Source organism: Pteropus medius, unplaced genomic scaffold, assembly GCF_902729225.1.
Source record: "Pteropus medius unplaced genomic scaffold, Ma_sr-lr_union100, whole genome shotgun sequence".
NCBI classification, from domain to species: Eukaryota; Metazoa; Chordata; class Mammalia; order Chiroptera; family Pteropodidae; genus Pteropus; species Pteropus medius.
Window position 1 is genome coordinate 13,985,922 of NW_024344240.1, and position 27,344 is coordinate 14,013,265.

At 30.6% G+C, this 27,344-nt stretch overlaps 1 protein-coding gene across 1 annotated transcript in view; it reads right to left on the bottom strand.

The window, feature by feature from the left end:
• MGAT4C (MGAT4 family member C) overlaps positions 1–27,344 on the bottom strand; it is a 629,597-nt gene that overhangs the window by 235,376 nt on the left and 366,877 nt on the right. Inside the window, exon 3 of the mRNA XM_039868986.1 lies at positions 17,085–17,142. The gene's annotated coding sequence lies outside the window, so the exon portion shown is untranslated. The remainder of the gene's footprint in view (positions 1–17,084; positions 17,143–27,344) is intronic.

Genomic DNA, 27,344 nt, shown 5'->3' on the forward strand with positions numbered 1-27,344 from the left:
GCTAAGACATAAAATAGATAATTTACTCTTCGATATAGATATAAGTAATATTTTTTTCAGACTTAAATGAAACTATTTGACTTATTGAGTTTGAGAAAGTATCTTGATGCTTTGGATTTTTAAATTTTTAACTTTTAAATTTTATAAAAGTTAATGAGAAAATTGTGAGATATTATTGAAATAATACTAGATGAATGTTTTAATGAAATACTGGAAAATATTTTTATTAAGTATATTTATTTAAGTATCACTGTGACCTCTTAAAAAATATTCTTAAAATGTACTTTTTCATTCAGATAGCTGCTTACATGTTTCTCTGTATTAAACTGCTGCTTTAGACGTTGAACTAACATGGTTACTATTGTTTTTTCTTAGAGTCATGATCTTATCAATAGCTTTTTTATTGTCCTCATTTTTTAAAAGATAGAAACAAGATCAGTGTCATTTCAAATTTGTTTAGAGGTTCCTTTTTAAACTTTTTTTTTTTTACATTAAAGCTCCCACTGTTAGGGTTGTCACTATTGCCACCTTGTTGAAATTCAGTGGAAGTGATCAAGAAGGCCAGTTCAGTTTCTTTGACTTGAAAACACAAAGTATATTCCCTAGACACTACCTCCTCTTGTTTTGGTAGCTCAGGAATGTATATATGAGTCATAGAGTGTATATTTTTTAAATTGTAAAATTGTAGTAGCATGAGTTAAGGTGCTTTAGATTTAGATTGTCAGTATATTAGTTTTAAATTTACAATAATGCTTTTTTTAGTTTCTGTGTAATTAGTAAAGTTTATTGCTAGGAAAGCGGGAGTGATTCCAAACATTACTCCAAAATTAACATTTATTAATTATACAACTAATTATTAAAAATACAAAACCACAAATGTTGCTTATTTTTATTTCCTTTGCATCAGAACTTAAAATGCTATTGTAAAATTTGGCAACATATGGGGTTCCATGGGTATTATAGTTTTAAAGGGATTCAAAAGACTTAATAAAGCCCATAGAAATATTTTCATGAATGTTGTCTTTTATGTTAACTATCTACACAATATAAAAAGGGAAAATTATTTGTAGATTTTTAAAATCTTCAATGAAGTCATAAATATAATGCTTTTAATATTGAAGTTGTCTATAAAAAGTTAAGGTAAATATTTAGAAAAATAATCGAACTAATGGGAATTTAACTCTCCCCCTTTTATTACCAATCAAATCTTTAAAAATTTCTTGTATATTTTTTCAGAAAATACAATTATAGACAGAGATAGCAAAAGATAAAAATGATAGTTTACAGAATGTTCTCACTAAATAAAATTATTTTTCAAAAAGTATCTAACAAAGTTCTTAATAAATAACCCCTTCCTCACATCTATTTCCTTTGTTCCTCCTATCTTCAACTCCCATACCATTTTTCCCCAAAAGATTAGAGAAAATAAATAAATAAATAAAAAGTAATTACATTCAGACTTTTTTTAAAATCCAGATTTCTCATTTGTAATTTCTCATTTAATCTCTAGTATATTCATTTAAATCTCTAGTAATCTTCTTTAACCTCAGATGATTATTTTATTCAATAAATATATATATATACATATATACATATATATTTTTTTCAGACACAACTCTAGGAGCTGGTAATAACTGTCAAAAAGTAAAAAGTCAGACAGAAAATGTTGAGAATCATATAATTTCACTTATATGTTCACTTATATGTGGGATATAAAACCGAAAGAAATAAACAAACAAGACAAACAAACAAAAACTCATAGACAACAGTTTAGTGGTTACCAGAGGGAAAGCAGGGAGAGAAGAAGTAGATAAGGGTAGAGGGGGTCAAATATATGGTGACGGAAGAAAATCTGACTTTGGGTGGTGAACACATAATGCAATATACATATGATGTATTATTGGATTATACACTTGACTCCCACATAATTTTGTTAACCAATGTCACTCCAATAAATTTACTAAAAAAGGAAAAAAAAGGTCAAATTAAATAAAATTTTTTGCTTTTATGAGCTTTATGTTTTAATGGAGGAGACAGGTAAAAAACAACATAAGTAAATAAGTTACGTACTATAATAATAGAAAATGTTTAAATATACTATGGAAAAGTAAAATAAGCTAAAAGGGTCAAAAATGAAAGAATCTGACATTTTAATTTTAATTGGTGGTCAGGAGGGCCTTCACTATTATTTAAGCAAATATTTTTAAAATATAAGTTAACCATGTTGATATCAAAGTAAACTGTATCTAGACAGAGGGAACAGCCTTGCAAGAGCTTTAAGTTAGATGGCAACCTGTCATACGGCATATGTTTATTTCCTATTGCTGCTGTAACAAACTACAAGAAATTTAGTCTATTACAGCACAGATATTTTATCTTACAGTTTTGGATGCTAGAAGTCTAAGATAAATTTCACTAGGTTGAAATCAATGAGTCAGCAGGGTTATGTTCCCTCTGGTGGTTCTAGGGGAGAATATGTTTTCTTTGCCTTCATATTCTATAGCTGCATCCTTTTTATTCTTTGGCTTGCGGATCCTTCCAAATCAACATCTTATACTCTGGTTTCTCTTCAGATTGTATAAATCTTTCGACTTTTACCAAATCAACATCTTGCTTCAGTCTTCTGTCAAAACTTCCTTTTATAAGAACTCATGATTAAAATTAGGCCCTACTCAAATAATCTAGGAAATTCTTCCATATTAAGATGCTTACTTAATCACATCAATACAATCCATTTTGTCATAATAAGGTAACCAGGATTCAGGGGTATGACCTGGATAACTTTGAGGATCATTATTCATCCAACCAAAGTAGCCATGAAGATCAGGAATATTGATTAATAATAATGAGCAAAATCAAGCAAAGGTAAAATAATTTTGAAAAAATTATTCCATGATCCTGTTATAAATCTGATATCATTTTTATGCCAAAGTTTTAGGCAAAACATTCAGATGTATTTCTGAAAGATTCTGTGATTAGATAGATAAATATACCTATATAAAAATATAGATAATTGCATTTCCTAATTTGTAGTAAATAATATAGATAATAATGCAATTTTTAAAAATTGTGTCAAGAATGGTTAGAAGCTAAAGGTATAGCATTTCAACAGGTTCCTACATTTTAAAAAAATATACCTATTTAATTTGTTAAAGTTCAACAAAATATTTAGAATTGCATTTTAAAATTACTTCAGTTTTGAAGCAGGGGTATCATAGACATCTATGTATACACACAACTTGAGATGATGTATACAAATTTAGATTTTCTTAGTACTATTAGGGAACAAATTCTTTAAATTAAAATGGTCTTGTTAAATTAACTCTTAACGAGTTCTTTGAGACTTTCTCAAAAAAAGTTATTGTCTCTTGCCATTTTTGAGTGTATTTTTGCCCAAGATTTTCTGTATAGACAGGACAAGCCCTTTAGAACACTACCATCTCTCTTCCCATTCCACAGTTCCTTTCGACTGAGAATAATCTTTCTCTAGGCCATGGCATCTATTTGTTTCTGTTTATAAAGGATATTGAGATCAGAAAGTTTATTTTTCATTTAATATGATTATGCTTTCATTATTGTTGTAGGATGTTTACAACACTTAGAATATACCAAACATGAAAATACAACAGATAGATGAACACATAATTTCATATAAAAAGACAATTCCAAGTATTTCTTTTTCTGGTGATATGTATTGAGGAAATAATAAAAGAAGAGAAAAAACATGGTAAATAAGAAAGTATAAAAGTTGAGTATTAGAACAAAATACTGGTATCTGCTATCAACTCTGACATGATAAATTGAGAAATAGTATGATGGTCCATGATAAGCAAAAGATTAATAGCAAGAAGTTGCATGGCGCAATATCAATATTATTAGAGAAGTTAAAGTACTGAATTAACAAAGGTGAAACTTATTAATCTTCACATTCCTTCATCTTTATGTTTCTATGAAGGTTTTCAGCTCTAAGTGAGGGCAAAAATGTGCCTCTTCCTCCAATAAAAATAAGCCTAGCTATTCACATTGATTAGATAACCCCTTAACAAATCACAAACTGGTTCAAACTGTTGGTTTTAAAATTTTTAGTGAAAATCTGCTTACTGATTCAGATTGTAAATATGTATTATCTACCAGTAGGGAAAAGTAAGAGTTTAGATTTTTTATCAGATTCTCACACCAAACTCCAAATCTGTCTCCTGGTAGCTCTATGATTTTGGACAAGTTACTTTACCCACATCTCAATGTCCTTATCTCTAAAATGGGAATAATAATAGTAACTACTTCAAAGAATATATTATGCAATCTTTGTCACTAAGATAAACTATATTACATAAAAATTGCTTAATATTGTATCTAGCCATTAAATCTTGATAAATTATGTATGTTTATATGTTAATTTGTATGTATAAGCAGAAAAACAATATACATAGTCACGATTTTCTAGATTGTAGATTATTTGACTGTTCATCAACTTAAAAATCCTGCTTTTTAAAACATGTTTTGTTTTAGTCAGTTTCTTCCATTTAAGTAACAAAGAAATCAAGTCTGAAACAACCATAATTCAAGAATATGAAAGATTTGAAAAGTTAACTAATTATAGATGCTATTTGTGTATATCATAGTTGTAAATACACTTGAAAAAAGAGTACAGTTTTAATATATTCCATGTTTATTTTCTAAAAGAAAATGAAAGAAATGACAATATGAAAAGAACCAATAGCCTTTTAGGATCATAAAATTAATAAGGCAGTTTTTAATATGTAATTGGCAAAGAAAACATTATGTGAAACAATGATAACAGTTAATGTAGTTTAAGAAAAGTATAGTATTTTCCTTATAGACCTTGTGTTTCATGTCATTGTTCAAAAGAATTTCACAACAATGAAAAAAGCATAACTATGATAGTAAAAAGTAACTAAATTCACAATATATCTTCTTTTTCTGTGTATTAGTCATTAAAATTATAAAAATAAGTGTTCATGCTCATGTTTTCTGACTGAATAATATCCCAATAAAATTAATGCTTTCCACAGTCTCTTTTATACCAATTTGATATTTAAAAGAAACAATTATCCAAGCTTCTAAATCTTACATATCAGAGTAAATGAATAAACATAGCTTCACTATGTTGAGTGAATCAACATAGATTCACGCCCAAGAATCATTCAGGGTTATAAAATATAGAAATCAGTACAAGACAAAAGGTCATATTCAAATGCCGACAATGTTAAATTTCTATGTAATCAAAAGAAAACTGGGAATAAAAATTGGACTTTTGTTCTTTAGTTGATTTATCAATGGAAGCATAATTTCCTTCCTTTTAACTGAATGCAATAATGTAAATCAAGCATATTGTCATAAACTCATTGATAGTCTCTTAACTAGCAAGTTAAATCTCCATTATTAAAAACAAAATACAGTTTACTCTTCTAAGGTTGGTTACATATTACTCCTTTATTTTAGTTATCTATCTCACAAATTTCTGCAGGTTCTCATGGGTCTCTAAGAGTGGTTGATGCTTCTATGTGATCCATCTACATATTAATAAAATCTATATTACATTGTATCAGGAACTACTAGTGTTCTTAGTTGCATCATAGTATTGTTTATAATTCATATTTCTATATTCTCACATCTCTTTCACTTTTTTTTGGTGCATTTTAGTTATCCATTTAGTAAAATTTATTTTGCTTTTATTTTTTGTTTGATTTTGATATATTTCTTTATTTCCCTTTCTGTTTTAATTACTTTTAGTTGTTGATATTATTGTTAAACATGTAATTTTAACCCAGGAGTAATTAGAACATATTGCAAATATGCCACTTTATTAAGTGTGAATTCTAAAGGGAAAATTATATGAACAATACAGTAATTGTGTCATTTAGAATATTGTAATTTTGTATTAGCAGGTAAAGTGATAAGAATATAAATACTTTGGTAACAAATCCATAAAGAAACAAGGCTGTTTTTTTTTTTTTCCCTACCTGTGCAAAGCAAATTAGGAAAACAGTCAATATTTCTTTTCCAGAAACATTTGCTCTCTGCCCAAGATTTATGTCTGGATGTCTACTTGGTTTGTATCATTCTCAAGAGATATGGCTTATTAGAACCACTTAGATGGAAATCTTAGAAATCTAATTGTTTGTCAATTGTTTGTTTTTCTCAAAGAATCACTTCCTAATGATTTATTCAGCCATACAGTATTAAAAAGACATGTTCTGTTCTAAATGAGAGTTGTAGAATTATTTCAGCTATTCTAATACCTGTTACAAAATAAATGTCAAGTTTTCTGACCTATAGTAGATGTTTAGAAGCAGATTAATTATTTAATATAAATGTTGCCTACTTCACTGATGCTTTACACAAGTGTGAATAACATTTGAAGCTACCAGATCAATACCATGCATGTTTATTTGCCGTAGGTAGACATTTAAACACAGACATTTATTTTGTTGATACTTTAGATTTGATTATCTCTAATATAATTTAGTTCATAGTAACTACTAATACTGAAGATTATAAAAGGTTGTTTTTTGCTTCAGATAGCCATGTATTGATCCTCTTCCTTGTCTTAACAATGGAATAGTGGCAAAGGTTTCCAGTTCTAACTGTGCAATTGAAAAGGCATGTAGTTCAATCCTGACTTTACTATTTTTACTTTGGTCCTGGGCAAATCCAAACCTCTCTATAGCTCAGTTTATTTATCTGTAAAGTGAGTAAAGTAAAAGGATCTAACGGAGGTACTCTATTAAAAGCAATAAAACGAGTGCCTCACACAGGACTCTCTGTGTAGTTCTTTTTATTTCATTACCTTCAGGGAGATTACATTCTTCATGTCAGAATGATGTGGTGAACACGGCATGAGCTTTGAAGTGAGGAAAGCCACCTTGACTCTGCAACTGGCTGTGTGATTTTGAGCAAAATATATTACCTATAGGAGTCTGCTTATCATTTATAAAAATGAGGATCATATTTTCTTTTACAAAATGTTTTTAGATAATTAAATGAAATAAGCTATAGATTTTTCATAGTAAGCAGCCAATAAATATTAGTTCTATTCCCTACCTAGTCACTCAGCAGGAGAAAAGAATCGTAAAGCCTTAAAATCATTAGATTTTATAATAAAATGGTAAAATTCGTATTACAGAAAAGGTAGATGAAACTACTAAGAAGTGACTCTTTTAATTTGTAAATACACATGGGTAATTATGTCACAGAAGAAAACTGTTATGTTTGCAGAGCTAATTCAATCATTTTAAAAAATCAACAAAACCACTTGAATTTTTACATCTCTGGTAATGTATAAATATACAAGTTTTGATGTCAGGAAGTATTTTGATGTCAGGAAGTATTTTGATATGACTGTATCAAATATCAGAACACTGACTCAGGCTCCCATTATTAATTTTTTCCCTAAAGTAACTAGAACATGTCATTAAAATGATTATGATCAGTTATATAAGTATACTGAGATACAAACATGCAAGTGTTTCAACTTTTTTCAAAATTCTAATATGAAGAGACTGTAATACATGCTTTTACTATTACTATTCTTTTACAATAAAACATTTTATCATCACCTTAAAGTTCTGGGATGCTCCATGTTGTCAACTGACCATAAAATGCTGTCACCATGGATATGTAAGGAGTAGAAAATTTACATCAAGTAAAAGGAGAGGTTATTTTTCTGCAAGTTGTTCATTTGCTACCTTCTCTAACTGGTTTGTTGAAATTAAAGATATTTTCACTCTTAGTCATCTATTGATTTAGGGCTCAGTGCTATAGAAGGAAGAGGTGAAAAGGACTGGGAAAGTAAATTTCCACAAGATTTTAATATCTGTGCAGGAAGTCCTGCAGGTGGCAGTTGTGATAATGTTTAGGACTATTTTTTGTTTGTTTCTTTGAATAATATTTCTTATATCACCATCCATTTAATGAGGGTAACCTGTAATTACAGGAACCTGTATATGTTTGTACTGCAGACTATTCTAGTAGGTGCTGCAACTTTTTTTCAAAATTCTTGATCACCATCTCAGCAATTCATGCAGCTGTTTTGAAACTTAAGGATCGAGGACATCTAGTAAAATCCTTTATGACGCTCATGCTCACCACTTTAAAGAATGCATTTGATATGAGTAATAAATGCCAAGATTTAGAAAAGTAAGGTTGAATTTGGAACAGTCATCATGAGAGAAGTCTTAAAAGGTCTTGGCTTTTTCCAAAGATATTTCTGGAGATTTACTGAGAAATTTCTAGGTACAATTTTATGGCATAACAGTGTTCCTGACATTTCTCTGGAACTTAGGAGAAAATGTGTGCATGTGTATGTGTGTGAACATTCACATATATTTTAAATGAGCAATCATACTTACATATTTAAATATTCTAAATGATGCACTTTTAAATATATCCCCAGATAATTAAGCTAATTACGCTATAAGAGGGCCTACAAAGACAGTTACTTAACAACATATTGCACACAATACATTACACATTTGAAAAGATATATTTATTTGAAAGCCTTTCTAAAGTCAGCTTCTGATTATCCACTCTCTAAAATAAAGCCATGCAGGCCACTTGCTTAGTTGTCACTTTTTACTAAGACAGATCCCACATCTTCCATGCTGTTCTTAGAACTGTATAAAATGGGATGGTGACTGAGCAGATAATATTTATTAAAATGCTTACATCTCTACAGACTGAATAACATAGCTGAAAGTCATAATGCTTTTTTATCTTAAACATAAGGAAAAACAATCATGCATACTCAGAGTTACTCTGAGAATTAAATGAGATAATCCATATAGAGGAACTCTGGCACATAAAAAATACTCAATAAAACTAGCCATTGTTTATTATTATTATTATATTATCCAATAGTGCCTAAACATGTTGATGTTTAATAACAAAATGTTTAATTGTTGCTTTTAATACTCATTATATTATTGTATTAATCTGTATGTTATTCTCCATGCTCATTTCTATGACCAGATCAATATCTCTATATCTGTCATCATTCATATATACATGTACATAGTATATATACATATACATACACACACACACACACACACACACACACACACATATAATCAAGTAAAGAATGAATATCAGTGGTTAAATAACACTTCAAAAACTTTTTAATTAGGCTCAATTGTATGTGTGTATGCATATTTTGTGTTTTGTATTTGCATGTATGACTTTGTAAAGTATATTTAAATAAGGTATTAATAATTAGTCCATTTAGTGGAAGTTACAGTAGTAATCAAGATCATTTCTTGAGGGTTTACTTTGAAATAGTTTGTACATTTTATTTTACTTACAGAAACAGCAGTCACCTTGCAATTTCTCATTTTCTTTCCCCTAGCCCTGCAAAAGCTTTCAACCTTTAAGTGTAACTACTGTCTTAATGCTACTTCTTGCTCCATTTTATTTTCAATTTTAGGTACCATATATTGACTATTCATTAGGAGAGTTGAGAATTTAATATTCTTTTCTTCCTCCTACATTACCTATACATGCACAAACTTCCTACAACTATTTCCTCCTAATTTAATTTTATTATGATATACGCTAAATAAAAATCCAAATTTTGACCATATAAATGTTATTTATGTCATAGTTCTATAGTCAATGTAGGTTTGTTTTCACATTTTAAGTATCTCTTTTGATTTTTCCAAGAGGTAACTTTACTTGGATTTCTTTTAGTTGTTACTATTTTTTCATCCTAAACACTACTAGCTGTCTAAATTGCCTCTCAAACTAATCAAACAGAGTAAATAGTCTATCAGTTTTCTCTTTCTGGAGATATTTCTCACAGAGCCTTCTGATATGCTCACATTTGGCCTGTTCTCTGTCTGGCACACAGCTGTTATCTTGGTTTTCCCTACACTATTATTCTGGGGGTATCTGTTGCCTCTCATTTAAATTTCTCATTGTGTGTGTGTGTGTGTATTTTTTGGTATGCTCTCTTGTTTTTGTAGAGAATATTTTTTAATATGTTTCTGATAAAGAATGCATGAAAATTAATGCTTTGACACCTTGATTATCTAAAGTGATATTTAATCTATGCTTACATTTGACTAATACTTCTCAGAAATTTTTGACTAATCATAGTTATAGTTCTTAACAGAGCACAAGCTGATCTTTGGTATTGTACATCTTAATATTTGTAGAGCTGGGTATTTCCTAGATTTTATTCATCAACTTGTTCTTTCCTTCAAGAACATTTATTATCTAAATTTCTATAGATATCTTTGCTTTTCAAGCTTATGGTTTGTGAGAGTATCTGAATTTGGTAGAAAACAAGTTCAGTTCAAAAATCCCAATTCTTGCTAGTTTCCAGTATTTTGCACCTGTCTGCCCTCATCCCTGGAAATTTGCAGTAATAGCTGTATTCCTAAAATTTTACAGTGGAGGCCTCACTTTTTTTTTTCATTTACTGTACTAAGTACATAGTGGGCCTTACAGTTTGGAAAATTATGCTTTTTACTTCTGGAAAACTGTATTGAATTATTTCACTGGTGATTTCCTCATCCATTTTATTTTTAATTCAATAATTCAAATGTTGAAACTCCTAGATGAATTCACCAATTTGCTTTTTTTTAAAAAAAGTTTTTATCTTTCTATCTTTTTGCTTTGCTTCCTGGGAATTGCTCTCACTTTCCTCCCAAAACTATATTCCAGTCTTCTTTTGAGCCATATTGGAGCTGAGGCAAAATGATCTTGCCTTTACTTTTAAATTATTATTTTGTTCATTTTATTTATTCATTAACTATTTTTAAAATATTATATTAAAGTATTATTTATTTGGATTACTGAATTAACTGGTGTACTCTTAAATTTTGTATTCAAAATGAGTGCCTCAGTTGATTCACATAAGTTCCAACACTGCTTAACGTTCTCTGATGTGTATCCTTTCTTAAAGCTAAGTAAGCCTAATAAAAATCGAAGCTTCTTGTGCATCATGAGTTTTTGTTAATTTAAAAAATATGAAACCAACAACTGGAGAAAATTGAGATAATAAAATAAGATCTCAAAATAAACAAAAATTCTGACTTAATAAGCTTAGAGATATATGAAGATATTGCCACCAAGAACTGGATGCTATTTCCAACATACAAAATATTCAGAGAACTAAAGTTCTTCATTTTTAACCAAGCTATTTTTTTGCCTCCACCCTACACCATCCTTTATCCCTGAAACCAGAGGTATCATGTGCTGCAAATAACTAAGACTGGGGAAATCTGCAGTATGATGTCAATTATATTATTACTTTGTGTTTGAAATAAAAACACAACACTCTTTAGTGTTGTTTTAGTGGATTTCTAGGATGCAACGAAGCAGAGGTAAGTGTTCAGTCTATCACCTTTACCTGAAATTTGGCTTTTAAATGTTTATTGTTTATATGATATTATACCTTTATCATCACAAAAATGGAATGGCATGAGTCAAAATTGCTGCAATGAGATTCTAGAGGTATAAAATATGTTCATTCTTTAATAGAGGATTTTCAACATCTACTATGTACCAGGTGCTATACTCTCTACTGAATATACAGTTTCTTAGAAAAACAGACATATAAATGAGCACTGTCTATAGTCTGAAATGTGTTACATTAGAGAAAATCTCAAGGTACAAACAGGAGGCAATTTGACCATGGGTCAGTAGTTTAGGACAAGTTCCTCAGAAAAGATAACTTCTAATGGAGTCATTAAAAAATTAAAACCAAGTAATAAAAGAATGATAGGGAATGGAGAAAGACTACTCTAGCTAACACTAATAACAATGCATGTGAAATTCTGGAAGAATAAGAGAAGAGGGCACTAAAGAAAGCCTGAACAAGTTCATTCAGCATATTTAGAGCTCAGAATAAAAGGCAAGAAGGATGAGAATTGTCAAGATAGTTTCTCAAATGGATTAGTTGTCTATTCTTAACTTTATTGAGTTAACAATGTCTTTACTAAATAAGAACAATACATATTGACAATAGATGTATAAACAAGATTTAAATGGACAAATTTACTACTTGACTTGCCAAGCAGTATGTCTGATTTCTAGGTTTATTTAGAAATAGAATAATATTTGTAATAATATGCATTCTAGATGCAAGAAACATAAAATTATAAGACTGATGAAGAAAGCATGGCAAACAAATGCCGAAAGAAACTATTTTACCTTCTGTAGAACTGATCCTATGATACAGTATTGTGTGAGAAAGAAACACTGAAAGCATGAGAGGATTCTTGACATTCCATTAAGATACTAAGGCCAGAGTCTTGACAAAGCTTTTTAACAAACTGATATGACCTTTCATTCTAGCCAGCATCCCTCTATACTTTAAATTTGTCATCATGGAAAACACAGTCAACAAAAGGAATTAGCAGCAAATAGAATTTTTAAAAAATGTCTGGTTTTAGAAAGTTAAAAAGCATATTTACACCTAGGTACTAAGCTCTTAGTCTCTGTTTCTTATTGTTAGAAAACAAAATAACTAAGAGCTCATATTTCTAAAGATTTTATCTGTACTTTAATTGGCACATTCCTAACGCACTGCTAAAAATGACATTTCAACCTAATTGTTCCCTGCCAAGAAATTGTCCATAGAATTTCTTTGTCTATGTATTCATGATTAATTAACTCTTCACTAATTCCATTAAAACAATTAATATAATGGAGATTTTGACATGCACTTTTTAAATAAAGAGCATGAAAGTTATACTCTAAGGTATTCAAGGTAAGTATAAGCACATTGGGAGGACACATGCAAGAATAGAGACGTGGGTTAAACAATTGTGTCTGTTCTCCCAGAAGAATATTTTGGTATTTATTTTAGCATGAACCGTATTTACTCAGGCTATTCTCTTCTCACCTTTCCGTTATACAAGTAAACTCTTGGGAATATTTTATTCATGGGGCAATGTACTCATATTAGAACCAGTCTCTCTCCCCCCATCCCACCCTGCCAAGGTAGAAGGAAAAACAAAGATATATATTTTTCCATTATGACATGATCATTTTTTTATAGCTGGAAAAAAAAGATAGATGTAGTCTCAACGTCCTTAATAGTTTCTATACAAATTAACACTGATTCTTCCTCTCATCTATTTTGTAAAATAAAATCATACTATGTCATACATATATACCTAACATACACACGTGTGTGTGGGATGCATGCATGTGTATGTATATATGCATGTATATAGCACACACAAAAAGAAAATAACTATAGTATCTCTAGTACCATATTTTTTCTGGACTATTATTCAAAATAACCACATTCTTATTTTCTATGCTTCTGAAACAAGAAGAGATTAGACATTTTCAGGGGCAGAGCTACAAGCCAACAGAATCTCAAGTCCTTGACTAGTGTTAAATCTTCCACAATTTTGTCCTAATCTACTTTTGAATATAATTTCTATCTATAGTAGCTGCCAAACATAATATATCCTCCTACAGTTAACTGATATACCTGTTGAAATAAGCAACTGATTCTTTCTAAAAAAACTTCAGGTCTTTTCTTGTGCCAATCTCTGTGCTAAGAATTCCTTCAGTTTCTTTAAAGCTTAGTATCAAATTACTCTCAGCAATATGCTATTGCTATTTCCTATATCTGAAAATACACTCTAGTTCTGCTAAATACTATTAATATTTTGACTTCTGCTTTATAGTAAAGATCTACTGTATTTTTTAAAAGTGTATATTGAATTTTTTTTACTATATATTGATTTCATCAGGTGAAAGTTAAAACAATTTACCACTGTAAATTCCCGGTAGACTTTGCACAGTTTTACACAGTCAACTCTCAATAAATGCTTGTGAAATAGATGTTTTTAATAATTATATATTTTTTTGTTTTTCTTTAAATTATTTAAAAAGATATCTACAAAAAAATATTCCTCATTCCCTAGGCAATAGTTATTTATTCCATGGCACTTATTATATTTTGATAGGCTTTAGTTGTATAGTGAGAAAAATACTGAAGTGTGAGGCTTGCTAACTCCTCTATTTGTATGCAGTCTGTATTTGCAATTATTTTGTTAAATAAACTGAAAATTATATAACTTTTAGTACTATGTATTTAATAGACACATTATACTTATGTTCTTAATTATGAAATTATTTTGTTTTCATTATCCTATTTTATTCTCTCAGCAAATTTTATTGACTATTATGTTTCAGGTACTATGCTAGGCACTGGACATTCTGCTTAAGTTTTGTAGAAGAAACACACTGATAAACAAGTTGATTCTTTCATATATATATGTAAAATGCTTAAAAGTATGGTAAATGCTATAAGGTCTAAGAAATCTACAAAAGGTGGTGAGAAAATACTTTTTGAAGTGATAACATTTAAGCTATTTAAGCAGATTCTGTAAAGTGGGAAGTTACTCATGTAAAGAACAGAGGAAAATTTATAATAGAAATAATTGTTAAAAATATCATTTCATTCTGTACAACAAAATACTTGTTAAATCTTTTAAATGTCTTTAACAAAATGGTTCTTTGCTTGAATTACTTTAAAGATAATATAAGTTTAGTCTGTTTTTAAATAGTTTTTCTAAATAAAAAAAGAAAATACCTCATAGTGAGGTTATAAATTTTAATAAAGATATGGAAATGAAAAATTTAGACATTTTTTATTCTCTATGAAAAAATTAGAATGGAGAGAAGAAGGCAGAAATATACCGAATTATATGCACTTTGCATACGGTATAATGGTATTTTTTTCAGTGACATGAACTGGTTCTGTTTTGTTTTTTTTTTTCAGAGAAATGTTTACCAGAACATTTTGAAACCATAAAATACTATTATTAAATATATTTATTTCATCTTGCTGTTTATTAGGAGACATTACAAGGATTTAAGGTCACAGTCTAATTTAAAGATTGGGAAATGTAAAGAATATCTTATTTAAAATTATGAATTATGCATAAATGATCTAATAGGTTCTCACAGTACTGCTCTAATTATGCTTTAATTCATTAATAAAGAAATTGTGGTTCATGTTAAAAGTTTAATATTTTTATAATTGGGATTATATATATATATATATATATATATATATATATCATATAAGTGCAGCATAAAATCACCATTTTCATTCAGTTGGAAGAGTTTTCCTTTTGCTATGTCATGAAATGATCAAGTTTGCTTTGAACTGCAATATAGACTATAAGAAACAATTTTAAATTGGAAAAATATAGAAAACATATCAATTTATATTACTGATTTACCCACAGTTGAAATTGCTATGAAGCATGACAAAAACAACTATAAAATTTTAGAAAGATTTCATTGATTATTCTCATTTAACTAACTCTTTGCCATTTACTGACTTCATTTTACACAAAATGGAGCACACTTAAAAAGCAAAGGAAGATAATTAGGTTTTAGTTTTATATACCCCATCATGGAAATAATAAACTAAAGAAGGCTTTTTGCATTTACTAAATATCTCATATTCAAAAAAAAATGAATCTGTACTGGTCTCTCAGCACAATTTTAATACACAGAAATAAGCACTTCTTTCTTTTATGCTCCTTTCAAATTTGAACCAGTATCTGTCTCATTTTACAAGGTTTGTCATTTTCTCTCAAACTACACAGAGTAATAAGGTGATATGTCCACAGTAGAAAACTATATTGAAATTGGAAATATATTTTCCAAAGCTTTTTCTTTGGTGAGACCTGTTTCAGATCAGCTCTGATTTTTTTCAGTACAAATTAATGCACTGAAGCACATATCTTTTTTTTTTAAATAAATAAACAAGCAAACAAAAAACACAAAATGTATTATTCAAGAGCTAGATCATTATTGGGAAACATATCTATAACTACTTATCACAATAAACGACTGTGCTACCAGCAGAAGTGTTGATTAACTTTTTGTTACAAATACTTGTACACTAATAAATGGTTAAGTTTTGTTAACCTCTTTGTTGTTGAAATATTCCAAGAGATCATCTCACATACATTCAAGTTACCTGTCTTCTAACAGATGGAAATTCAGTAGGAAGAGGCCATATGACTCAAGCATGCACCATCGCACAGCATAGATCTGAGGACCCCTGAATGTGACCTGCTCCCAGAGGAAACCAATTTAATGCTTCATTGCACACAGAACAGTATGTATGAATCACAAAACCTTCAGATAAATTAGTGACAGGTACATCTGAATAGAATTCCTTCTAAGTCACTTATCTGAAGCCAGGAAAGCTTGTTTCACTCTCACTTTCAAAGATAAAGCCACATGGTATGTTGCCTTGGCAGATTCTCACAAAGCAAACAGCCCCCATCATCCATTACTGGAGGGGAAAGTCTTCTTATTATTTCAGGTACTATGACAGCAAATAGGATAAAGTGCAAACTATCTGCCAGTGGAAAATTCATCAGTCGATACTAAGCCTATGTTGTCTCTAACTTTCATAAGCTCTGTGCCTTTTGCTCTTTTACGTTTATTTTTGACAGTTCTGATACTCCAGAGTTGTAGCCATGGCAAAGTTCAGAACAAAATGGCAGGTTATCAAAGAGTTCCTCAGAGGTCAAACAGGGAGAAGAGATGCCAACAATTAGTAGCTGACAAACAGATTTATAACAGAACGAGAAAGGTGTACGAAGCTTTTATCTTTAACCAACTACTTATTTCATTAAAAACAAAAACAAAAATTGAAATGGTAAATATATGCTCTAAATATTTAGGAATACTGGTAATAGAAAAGATTTTAAAAAATGAATTATGTACAAAACAACATGGGAATGTTTACTTGTAAGGGATCTTATTTATATATCTTAGCAACCATAAATAAATTGGAATATCAAATTATATAAAACTATGTTTTAAACTGAATATCAACGAATAGCACAAATGCATTATCTTCTTCTAAGTTAAGTATCTATCAATTACTAGAAGTCTTTTAAATTGGACAATAAAACATACATTATTTCTCACTTCCTGCATTTCTTATAGTCTACAATTACATTTAATCAAGTCTTTTATTATATATCATAATAAAGTCCAGGTCATGTCACTAGGTCAATTAGATAGCATAGGGGACTTCAATAGCACAAATCAACAGGACTCACATTTTAGGTTCTGTTGATCGTTCTCATGCAAAATCAGGGCTGTGCTGCCTGGGCGAGTCTGTGTTAAACCAAAATGACAAAAATCTTAGTTTCTCATGATACTGCCACTTAGAATGCATGCAAATAAACCCCCAGTCAAGGAGAAAAAAATTTCATTAAAGAGTACTGATTTGTAAATTTAGTCTTTTCAAATGTAAAGGATTTACCCTTCCTCCTCCTCCCAATCTTTGCAAAATTTCTGCCCAATGAATTTATTACTGTAGAAATTCAACTATGGCTATGGGTGAGTTAATGAAATTCTAGTCTGGGATTAACTTCCATAGACATGCATGATGGTTGAGCATCGAGAATTGGGCAAGGCAAGGGTGACATTGGGAAGGAAAAAGAAATTATAATTTAGGGAATGTACAATATAAGAAATTTAGCTAAATTAACTGCTGTGCTATATATGAGGCTATTTATAGGAGTCTAAATATGTGAAAAAAGTAAGCAAAAATACTTTGAAAACATTACCAATAACATTCAATGACACCAAGCAATATAAACATAGCTACTAAACTTACCTTCTTTAAAATTACATAGGTTTAATTAGATTGGGTACATATGTCCTTTGGAGCCACAATAATTTAAGCAATTTTAAATACGATTTAAAATATGTAAGAATGTTAGTTAGCAGGCAATACAATTATTATTTCTGCTCTATCTACCTACTATGTTTATATTTTTATTTACATACAATGCACTTAATGTCATTAGTAATTACTTAGAAGTGTCATTAAATGGAGAACTATAATGTTCAATTAAAACATTAAACTCTACTTGTCAAGTGTCATATTATGTTAGTTTATTTTTATGCATTAGAAAAATATGAAAATATAATCAGAACAATTAGTTTGAATTTTTAAAAAGCCAAATGTCATGTGTATATTGTTCAACACTTTATTTAAATTATATAAATACAAAGCCATATTGTTAGGCAGTTAGGTAGACATGAGTGACTGGGGAATGCAGGCCCAACCAGGGAGCACCCTTAAGACCTCTCAGAAACTCCCATTTTGCAGGTAAAAAATCCTTACATCCTAAAATACAAGGAAGTAAAAAACTACAAAATAGCCACTGGTTTAGGCCAGTCACAAACATCTGCGCAGTTAGTACATACACTGTACTTGCTTGACATTAGCCTCATAATATCATCATTATAATATCGAACATATGCCTGGAAGTTCTTGAATCTAATTAGAACAGACTGAATTCTGGGTAATGTATGCTCAGTAGACAAAGAGTTATGTAATAGCCAAATGCCAATCAGATGATCTAGTGTGCCAGTCATCTAGCACCATCCCTGTAACACTCATTAGGGGCCAATATAATGTTTATTTCCTGAATTTAAGTGGCTGCAGCCAACTCTGGTGTAGCCTGTTTCTCTCCTGAAACATGCTTTAATAAACCATATTTTTCCTAAATTTTGCTGATCTGTAATTCTTCACTGTGTCAGCGGAAAGAACCGAGGTCTCCTCAGTGCCACCGAGGCAAGGACAAATTTAGATCGCCCCCAAAGTAACAATGTGATAGCTCTTAATCACTACATATCAAGAGTTTTTTAGTATATAATGGAGTGCTCAAATTTTCTGGTTAATTATTCATTAAATCAACAAATAGATTTTCACTAAGATTGCCTTACAATTCCCCTCAGCTTGATTAAACTTCAGACATGTTTCTTCTGAATCTAGGTCCTGACCTCTCTTTGTTTAGAATGTTTACTTTAACCTTGCAATTGTAAATTATTTCTCTTTCTTTCGAGATGTAAATCTTCTCCCAATCTCTTCAGTTTTACAATCCAGGATTTTAGAGCCATTCCTTTGACATAGAAATATCAAGAAAGATAGTGTCTCTATCTGTTAGTCTCTATGTGAGTGTAGGAGCCTAATTTTAATAAGCACTCTTAACAAACACAGGTGACCTAACTACACTGACCAAGCTCTCACTTAACACCTTCTAGTATTTTTACACTAAGTCATATCAGATCTTATTAAAATCTCCCACTTTGTATTTCAGCAGAGTTAAGTTCAATATCTTCCCCCTTTTTCAATAGTCTTGAATAGGCTTCCTTGCCTGTTTAAGTCCATCTGGTGCAATTTTTTTTCGCATTCTTAAATGTCTATTATGTGCAGGGACACTAGTAATTCAGTGGTAGGGAAAGTAGACATTGTAGTCTTCATAATACCTACAATTTAGTGGGAGACTGAGACATGTAAATTGACATTTAAAACACAATGTGATCAATATTATGTCAAGAACAGAATGGGGCACCTAATAAAAGTATACTAGATGATGAAAAGTGTAATAGAATAAGTGTCGTCAAATCAATTCCTTCACTGATGATGAGGTATCATTCAAGCAAATCGAACAGGAAAAATGCTTCAGAAGAGAGCCCAACATGTATAAAAGTTCAAAATAGACATTTCAGTGCAATGAAATGTCAGGTCAGAATGGCTGGATTCTATACAATGATGGAGGTGACTGGCAGGACACGAGGCTAAGATATAACTGGGAAAGATGGAATAAAGCACTTATTCAATTGTATGGTTGCTCATTTTTTTCTTTTAATCAACATATTTATAATGAAGGCCATACAACAAGGTTCAATGGCAAGAGCTCCGGTATCAGACTATCAGGTTTGAAATCAAATTCTACTTCTCACAATTTGTTATAATATTAGGCAAGTAGTCTAACCTCTCAATCTCAGTTTCTCCATTGCATAAATGGGGAAATAAAAATACCTAGGTTTTGTGAGGACTAAAAGGGAAATTCCACATAAAGTATTCAGCATAAGTCTTGGTACATGGAAAATAACCGATGACAACGACAATTGATGATGATGATAGAGAACAATCTATGATGATATTGATGAAATACATTCTCTATACCAGGCCATGAGAGTCATGGGGAAGAGTTTGAAGAAAAGAGAAACTGCCGAAGCAGTTTTAACATGGAAAAGCATTATCAAGTTTACATTTTTGAAATAGCATTCTGAAGACAGAAGAATATTTTGAAAATTAAGAAGTGAATGCTGTGCTCTGAGCTTGAGAACAGGTAATAGTAGATAAAATTTTGAGTAAATATCTGCAGGTATATTAATTAAAAGTCAACGTGTGGAAGTAATGAGTTTATAACAGAATGGCCTAATAATAGAGTAAACATCCTCTGTTTATTAAGTGCTGTCTGCTTGTAATTATTGATAGCATCGACTTTCACTCATAAAAGTTTCTTTGTTTGGATAATAAACTATGTAGTAGATATTTTTGTGGGCATCAATTAGTATGTTTAATGTGAGGAGTTTTGTTTAATCAAGCAAATCAGTTGACTGGATGTCATCTACAATATATAATACGACAATAATCTATAAGAAAGAGCTAATACTTATTTTAGCATATTTATTTGTCAGATACTGCTTTATGCTACTTACATGTATTAACTTACATGTTAATAACAGATAGATATTATTATTATTCCCATTTTACACATGAGAAAATTGGAGCACATAGAAGATAAGTAATTTGCCCAATTTACATAACATGTAGAGGAACTCAGATTCCAACCAGTTTGGATCCAGAGCCTGTGCTCTTAATCCCTATGCAAAAAGTGCTATACAGTAGTCCTTCCTTTTCCATAATTTTGTATTCATTGGTTTAAGTTACCCATGGTCAATCATGGTCCAAAATATTAAATAAAAAAATTCAGAAATAAATGATTCATGGGTTCAAATTGTGTATTGTCCTGAGTAGCATGAGAAAAATCTCACACTGACCCGCTCTGTCCCACCCAAGACATGAATTATAGCTTTTTGTTTTGCTGTATACACTGCCCACCTGTAAGTCACTTAGTAGCTGTCTTAGTTATCAGATTGACTGTCATGGTATATCAATACTTGTGTTCAAGTAATTCTTATTTTATTTAATAATGGCCCCAAAGTGCAAGAGTGGTGATGCTGGCAATTCAGATACGCCAAAGAGAAGCTGTAAAGTGCTTTCTTTAAGTGAAAATATGAGTACAGTCCAATAAGATATTTCGAGAGAGATCACATTCTCATAACTTATAGTATACTGTTTTATTATTATATTATTTTATATTATATTATTATATTATTTTATTATTTTAATTTATTGTTATTTTATTATTATTGTTGTTAATATCTTTCTTTGACTAAATTATAAATTAAACTTTATCATAAGTATGTATGTATAGGAAAAAAACATAGTATATATAGGATATATAGTACTATTTATGGTATCAGGTAACCACTGAGAGTCTTGGAACTTATGTCCCATGGATAAGGGGGAACTACAGTAATAGAGTTGTTTTTGGAGTATCTGAAGCTTAGAATGGGCTACTATAATCTAGGAAATTATTAAAGAATCAAAGAGCTTTGGAGAAATAGAAGAAACTATTTCAACAATAGAAAGCACGAAGAGGATGAAATCACAGTAGCTTTATAAAGGAAAGAATATTTCAGGTAGATTATAAAGAAGGAATAGAATATTTGCCTTCTTGAAAACCAAATATAATCTACTTTAAATAAAAATCTTTAATAGTACATATTTTTCTTATATGACCACTCAATCTTCTAAATGACCTTGTATTTAATAAACATATTAAAAATATGTTTATCCATCCCAAACAAATCTGCAATCAGAAAAGTTCTATTGAATTTCTATTTTACTTAAATGAAATTCTAAAATTGAAACTCTTTACTACAGCCTCTGATTATATCCTTTCTTACAGTGTATGTGCACACACACACACACACACACACACACACACACACATTAACATATATAACAATATCTAGATACTCTCACAACAATAATTATGTTTTCCTCAAATGTACCAATCCTTCACTGTTTCTTCTGCTGGTATAATTTTCATCTAAATCTTATATTACCAGATCTATCTCATATATTTCTTTTATCACCTTCTTCTCTATTTTATAACATCCTTTAAGAAATATATGACACTTTGTTTTGGAAAATATTTATTGTTTTAAGAGCAAAACCGTGTCATTAAAGACAAGGCTAAAGTCATTTACATCCTTGTATTACCATTTACTATGTAAGGTGCAAAAGTTGGACAGTGAAGAAAGCTGATAGACAAAAAAATTGAAATATGATGCTGAATGAGAGCTCTGTAGATACTCTGGACTCTCAAAAAGACAAAAAGTGGATCCTAGAACAAACATCACTAGAGGCAAAAATGACAAAACTGAAGATGTCTTACCTGGGCACATCACGAGAAAGTAGGGTTCTCTGGAAGATACAATAATGTTGGAAAGAATAGAAGGCAGCAGGAAGGGAGGAAAACCAAATTTGAGGTGAAATGACTCCAAAAACGAAGCCATAGGCCTGAGTATACAAGAGCTGAGCAGGGCTTTTAAGGACAGGATATTGTGGACATCGCTCACTCATAGAGTTGCCAAGAGTTAGAGCCTAACACATAACATTTATTCTTTACTACAGAAATTTCTTTTTGTATAGAGAACTCTACCAGCTGTCTCAGTCCTGGCTTACTATTCTCACTACCTCCCTCAACAATATCTGGGAATAAAGAATTTCTAGCCTTTCTAGCAAGTGTCACAGTTGCTATTTCACATGATTATTGACAAAATTATCATCAGTTTTATGTCCCACAAGGGTAGAGATCCTGTTGGCTTTTATATTGTAATATATCCTGAAGGAGATAAGAATATGCCACCTCAATATAGGTCATTTTTTACTACAGGTTACTTTGATCTTTAGGGTATTGAGAATCAACAGATGCAGAAAGAAGCCTTCTCAGAGCTTCCCTTATGTGATTAAAAGCAGAAATTCAGAGAAATGAAGACCACCAAAAATTCCTTCTCTGTGAGATTTTTATGGCCATGAAGAAGTAGAATCAGTACTGAGATGAGTCTTAAAAGTAAAAAATAAATAAATAAATAAATAAATAAAAAACCTTACTAAAATAGCTCTGTCTTCCTTTAGTTACCAATATATTACCCTCCCACAATTTACACTGCCCACAGAAGCCCAACTCCATTTACTTATATAGTCCACAATTTGTTGTCCTTTGTTAAAAATACTGTATAAGCTTCCAAGTTTAACCACTTCTTGTGAGGTTCAATTCTCTGTGGAGCTAGCTCCCTTGCATGTAAAATTAAAGAAACATAGGCATTTTCTCTTATTACTCTTTTTGTCAGTATAATTTGCAAGTCTCAGTACTAAACGTAAGAGGTAGAAATAAAGTTTTTTCTTCTGATACTATCCCCAGCACCTAAAGCAATGCCAGACTCAGTAAACATTTGATGAATAAATAATGTGTGAGTAGGCAGAACACCATGCACTTGGAATGATGGATTCATAGAAAATAGTCAATAAAAATCATCAACTAAAATTACCAAAGTGCTCTGTAAAAAAGTGTACTATTTTATGTTGTCCTCATCAAGACTGTTTCCAAAAGTTAGATGAGGTGCAAATGTAAATAACACAGAATAGTAATAATAATTAATAATAATAATAATAATAATAATGGAAAGTAGATAGATGATAGATGAGAGATAGATAGATAGATAGATAGATAGATAGATAGATAGATACATGATAGATACATGATGAGAAAAAGAGAGAGAAAGAGAGAGAGAGAGAGAGAGAGAGAGAGAGAGAGAGAGATGATAGATACATAAAGAAAATGACTCAAGTGAGATTGAGATAGGAAGTCCAGGGCTGTTTTAGTAGCTTTGTGGTTATCAAAGTCCCAGGACCTTGTCTGGTTTTATAGTTTTAGCCAATAGCTTCCACCTACAAGGTATATGGAATATTGCTACTTCAGTTACAGCCTTTACAAGTTTCAGGAAGCAGAATGTAGAAAAGGAAGAGGGCAAAAAGACACATATTTTAGCTTAGTAGGCCCCTGAAAGGAGCCATTCTAAGCGCTGACCTGTAACCAGTTTTCACCTTATTGGAAACACCTTTCAGAACTGAAACTGAAAGGTGGCTATTCAGATGATTCTATTGCCACATTAAACAATATAGTGATCTATTAGAAAGGTAAATAGGAGAAATATGAATATTTTTTTCTTATGAAAAATTCCACTTAAATTTTTTTTAAGTATTTTGAATCATTAAACTGTGTTTTCAATTTTACTAAACTTTTAGAAAATGAGTCTTGGTAAAATACTTTTTTTTTTATCACATATTTCCCTTTGTTTACTGCCCCAAAATGTTAAATAAGGGAATCCTAGGATTAAAACTGGCTTTATGGTTTGAAATATCAAGAACTGCAAAATTTAGTATGGCAAGCACAAAGGCAAACCTCAAGTGCTTTCCAGATATACACATGAAGATGCAAGACTATCTCTTATATTTTGTCTACTTTCAAATATATCCCATCAGCAACCTAATGAGACTTCAACATCTTATCTATCTCCATCTCTGACTACTTTCTTTTCACTTTTATGAAGCTTCTTTCAGTCAATTCTTGATGTTAAAAACTACTGAAGTTAAGCCATAGCAGCAGGAAGGCATTCTTCTACGGCTTTTGAATGTGTTTTTCATGTGTCTGTGTGCTTATATATGAGTGAATACTTTCTGTGTTGGCTAATCTTTTCATACCAAACAATGAATCCATACAGTGATGACCTGAATTGGGAGACATTTTGCAGCTCTACTATTTCTTCATTCTGCCTCTTTGCTAAATTTTCCTGTTACTTATTTTAAGCTGAAAACAGAACTGTCCTACAGAATGAAATGAATAGGCACATTCGTAAATTTATCCTGCTTCCTCTCTTGTCCCCAGAAGATAGCCTGATATTTAAATTTCAAAGGCAATCTCTTAATAGATGGAGTAGAAATATCAAGGAAACAACCATTTAAGAGGGATATGGATGATCTTAATAGACTTGAGAGAAAGATGTTCTGTCCAAAGAATCGGGAGTGAATATACTGTAAAATGAAATTATATTTGTGTTCTTATTTTAAAACTTATTTTAGGGAGTCTTTTGTCAAAAGAGATCTTGTTTTTAATTGATTAGGTAAGGGCCTGAAGAATGAAATACACTACTTTTTTTTTTTGCGTGCAGTTTTGCTATTCCAAAGAAGAACAGCTGACCTGTGGCGGGGGGCAGGAGGGAGAGTATATGGGGTAGGAGAATAGGGGTCTGAAAAATAGCACTTCTTAAATTTTTGTCAAATACTGTTAAGTAATACAGATAAATATAATTAAAATTAAATTATTTTTCTCTATTATTTATTTTTTTAGTGCTTTAGAAGTATCAGACATATTTGAATTAATCATACCTTACGTACATTGAATAGAGACTTCACAGATGTGTTTAAAAAATCTATAAAATACAAAATACTTAGTCGAGAAAAAGGTTGCTTCTTTTGAGTGTCAAATACCAAGCATACAGTTCTGTCTTTTCTCAGTGTGTGTCTGTATAGGGGCAATGGTAGGATGACATCTAAAGAACCAAACATAAGATTCCCCCAAAGTTGCTGATATCCTTTGGATTAATTATGTGACATCTTTGACTATCAAATAACTGCTTATTTCTATTTTAGTTTGTCACTACTGGGACAATTACTTACAGGTGCACACGTTTCTTTTACCTTGTATATGTCCTATAAAAAATCCTAAGAATACTGATAAAATCATTGAAGAAATATTCCATTACTTATGCAGCATAATCTCGTGTTGATTTTTTCTTTTGGAAATGTTAATACAAAATATTTCAGATGTACCAATATAATTCTCACATAATACATTCAAGAAAATGTAATATACTCATTTAAAAATGCTAAGAATATATATAAAGTCGTGACTGACCTTAAGTCTCTTTTTTTTAATCATCTCTATTTAAGTATAATTGATAAATAAAAATAACATATATTTAAGTCTTACAATGAGATGTTTTGATATACACATGCATTGTTGTATGATTACCACAATCGAACTAATTAACACTTTCACAGACTCACATAGTTACCTTTTCTTTTTGTGATAAGACATTTAAGAATTACTCTCAGCAAATTTTAGGTATACAATACAGTATTTATTAGCTATGGTCACCATGCTGCACATCGGCTCTCCAGAACAAATTTATGTCACGTAACAGAAACTCTGTACTGTTTAACTAACATCTCCTTATTTTTCCCATCCCCTGCTAACCACCATTCTACTTTCTACTTTTATGAGTATAACATTTTTAGATTCCACATGTAAATGAGATCATGCAGTATTTGTCTGTCTTCCAGTGCCTAGCCTACTTGACTGAGCAAAATGTCCTCCAGATCCATCAATGTTGTCTCAAGCAGTGACAGGATTTCTCTCTTTTTTAAGGATGAACAATGTTTCATTGTATATTATTTTTCATTCATCGTGTGTGTGTGTGTGTGTGTGTGTGTGTGTGTGTATGTGTATGTGTGCATATATGACATTTTCTTTATCCATTCACTCCTCCATGGACACTTGGGTTGTTTCGATATATTGGCTACTGTGAATAATGCTGTAATAAACATGGGGGCACAAATATCTTTTTGAGATAATAATTGTGTATCTTTTGGATATAAATCCAGAAATTCTACTTCTGGAATTATGGTAACTCCATTTCTAATTTCTTGAGAAACTTATATACTATTTTTTATAATGGCTATACCCATTTACTTGCCTACAAATGATGCACAAAGGTTCTCTTTTCTCCTTCTCTTGCCTACAGTTGTTATCTTTTGACTTTTTAATAATAAACATTAAAACAGGTTTAATGTTATATCTCATCGTAATTTTAATTTGCATTTTTTCTAATGATTAGTGTCATTGAGCATCTTTTTATATATCCATTGGCCATTTGTATATCTTCTTTAAAAAAATAACAATTCAGGTCCTTTATTTTTATTTGGGTAGTTTGATTTTTGCTATTGAGTTATATGTTTCCTTATATATTTTGGATGTTATTTCCTTATAAGATGTATGGTTTACAGTAGTCCCCACCTCTTATACAGAGAATATACATTTCAAGATCCCCAGTTGATACTTGAAACTGCAGATAGTACCAAACCCTATGTGTACTGTTTTTTCATATATATACATACCCATGATAAAGTTTAATTTATAAATGAGGTATAATAAGAGATTAAAAACCACAACTAATAATAAAATAGAACAATTATAACAATATACTGTAGAAAAGTCATGTGAATGTGGTCTCTTTCTCAAAATATCTTATACTGTACT